This window comes from Palaemon carinicauda, chromosome 44 (genome assembly GCF_036898095.1).
Source record: "Palaemon carinicauda isolate YSFRI2023 chromosome 44, ASM3689809v2, whole genome shotgun sequence".
Classification (NCBI taxonomy): Eukaryota; Metazoa; Arthropoda; class Malacostraca; order Decapoda; family Palaemonidae; genus Palaemon; species Palaemon carinicauda.
Genome location: NC_090768.1, coordinates 33677507 through 33679997, shown reverse-complemented (window position 1 = coordinate 33679997; position 2491 = coordinate 33677507). Strand labels below are relative to the sequence as shown.

General features: G+C 34.8%; 1 protein-coding gene across 8 annotated transcripts in view; it reads left to right on the top strand.

Moving 5' to 3' along the window:
* The first annotated feature begins 1369 nt into the window (after positions 1 to 1369).
* LOC137634499 (cell adhesion molecule Dscam1-like) overlaps positions 1370 to 2491 on the top strand; it is a 400372-nt gene continuing 399250 nt past the window's right edge. For 7 of the 8 annotated variants that reach the window (XM_068366931.1, XM_068366930.1, XM_068366928.1 and 4 more), the window contains exon 1: positions 1370 to 1791. The gene's annotated coding sequence lies outside the window, so the exon portion shown is untranslated. The remainder of the gene's footprint in view (positions 1792 to 2491) is intronic. The other variant, XM_068366927.1, reaches the window with a different exon arrangement.

The window sequence follows — 2491 nt, the reverse complement described above, 5'->3', positions numbered from 1 at the left end:
TTATTATTATTATTATTATTATTATTATTATTATTATTATTGAAATGAGTGACGGTAGTTATGTAGTTATGGGAAAAAGGGTAAATATAAAATATCTGTTTTGTTAATTCATACGCCACAAATCCTGATTGAAATAGGGAACCTTTGGTCGTATCCCTCATTTTCATCCCGATTGGAATTCATGTATATAGAGTATATATATATATATATATATATATATATATATATATATATATATATGTGTGTGTGTGTGTGTGTGTGTATTTAAACCAATTATATATATATATATATATATATATATATATATATATATGTATATATATATATAAATAATAATGATAATAATATTGATAATAATAATAATCAATATATGTAAAAGTATACAAAATGTCTGTTCAGTTCATTGGAATCAGGAAAATATTGCTAATTTGCTTTACATATGGCATACACACACACACACACACACACACACACATATATATATATATATATATGTATATATATATATATATATATATATATATATATATATATATATAAAGAAACGTAATTTACCCTCTGAGTAGGATTTGTATTTTATTTTAAGATGTAGAAGTTCAACAAAATTAAGGTTGAAAGTATTATCAACTCTTCCTTCTCCATATGTATAAACAACATCTTTGAAACCAGAGCAAATATATAACCTTCAAGACCCTTTAGGTCCCTCTGGAGTTAAACTCGTTAAGAACCTAAATTAAACCAAGCCACTTTTCTTTCCGCCCCCTTTCTCCCTACCCTCTCCCTCCTGTTCTCCCCTTACCCACCTCTTTCAGTCTCATCCCTCACATAATATCCCTGGTCATGCTCTCCTCAACCCCTGGTGTGTGTGAGTGTATCTCCCTCGCTCTCCCTTTATTCGCGACCCCTGTGGATTCACTCTTTTCGCATCACCCATACGCTCTCTCACCGGCCGACTACTGGTAGTGTCGTACTCTCACATTCTCGTCGTAGTTGCTGCATTCACTATTACACTACTACAAGCGTCATTCTTAACTCATGGCTTACATATTCATCCCCCTACAACTCTGGCTCACTCTCTTTCCCCTCTGATGTGGCGACTCGCGAGGCGTGGATGTTCCCGTCGGAACTTTACGCTTACCTCAACGGACGGTTCTCCCCCCGTAACCGCAAGCTAATACGGCCTCCTTCAAGCATATAGAATATCCTCCTGTACCCGCCCCTAGCTTCTCACAAGCCCTAATAAACCACGCCCCCTCCCCTCTGTCTCCCCTCTCCTCCAAGCTCCACCCACTTCAGAGGCCAAGCTAGCAGCAACCACAGGGCCAGGCACTGCAGGCAGGCACAGAAGAATGAGTTAGTCGCCCGCATCACCTGATAAGGGTCGCACGTTTGTATCGTGCACTGGCCTCCACCACGTGTTGTGGAGCTGTGCTAAAAGTCGCGCGTCGGACAAATTTGTACGAAATTTTGTTATTGGTTTACATTTCCTGCACAATTGTGCTGTGTCCTCGGCAGTTGTCCTCTGAATTCCATAACTTTGTGAAGTGTTAGACTCCCGGGAAGTTCCCAGACAAACTTTGTGGTGACCGAAAGTAAAATTGTTTCTGATCAGGATATTTCTTGTGAACTTGGTAAAAAGGAATAGGATAAATAGTCAGCTGTTATTTTATGAATGAATCGATGGACCGTGACTCATGGATTACTACGACTGATAAATGCTATGAATGTAGATATTTGTGAATAGTTTACATGTGAATGGTAGTGTAAACTTCTTCGGAGAAACTATATACGGTGGGTTATATACTAATTTCTTTATTTTAAGGGGTATATAATTACAGAATCCATTAGAATGTTTTATGTCGAGTCTGGTTTAAATCTATTTTTTTATATAATTTTAGTCTTCAAAATGGAAACATAAAATTATATGATTTATAAATAATTGTATATTTCATTGAATTCGATGCAAGTTTGCCTTTTGTTTTTCTTTAAAATATTTGAAAAAATTCTTCCTTGTGATAGGAAAATATATATATATATTTTTTTATTCTTTTTGTTTCCCAAAGGGATTTGAGTTTGAATAAACATAAAAAAAATTAAATAAAGGGGAAGATTATTTATTAGTTAGATCATCACTCAATATGTATACAATCCTGATATTAACAATGTTACGAATAATATGGAAATGACAGACACCAGATGTGTGGGTGACAGAGCCCGTGCATCCACGTGATATTACTACACGCATCAGTTGTAAAGAGTTTTATTTTCATTATTGTCTCGTAGAAATACTAAAGCTTCAATATGCTGAGTTTAAAATCTCAGTAGGTAGTTCTCAGTTGATAAATAAAATAGGGTATTGTTGAAACTTTTTGAATTATTAAAGAAAGTAAATGGGGACTTCCCTCTATTTCATAGAAAACACTATTTTTATAAGTATTATTATTCTTATTATTATTACCAGCGAAGCTACAACCCTAATTGGAAAAACAGG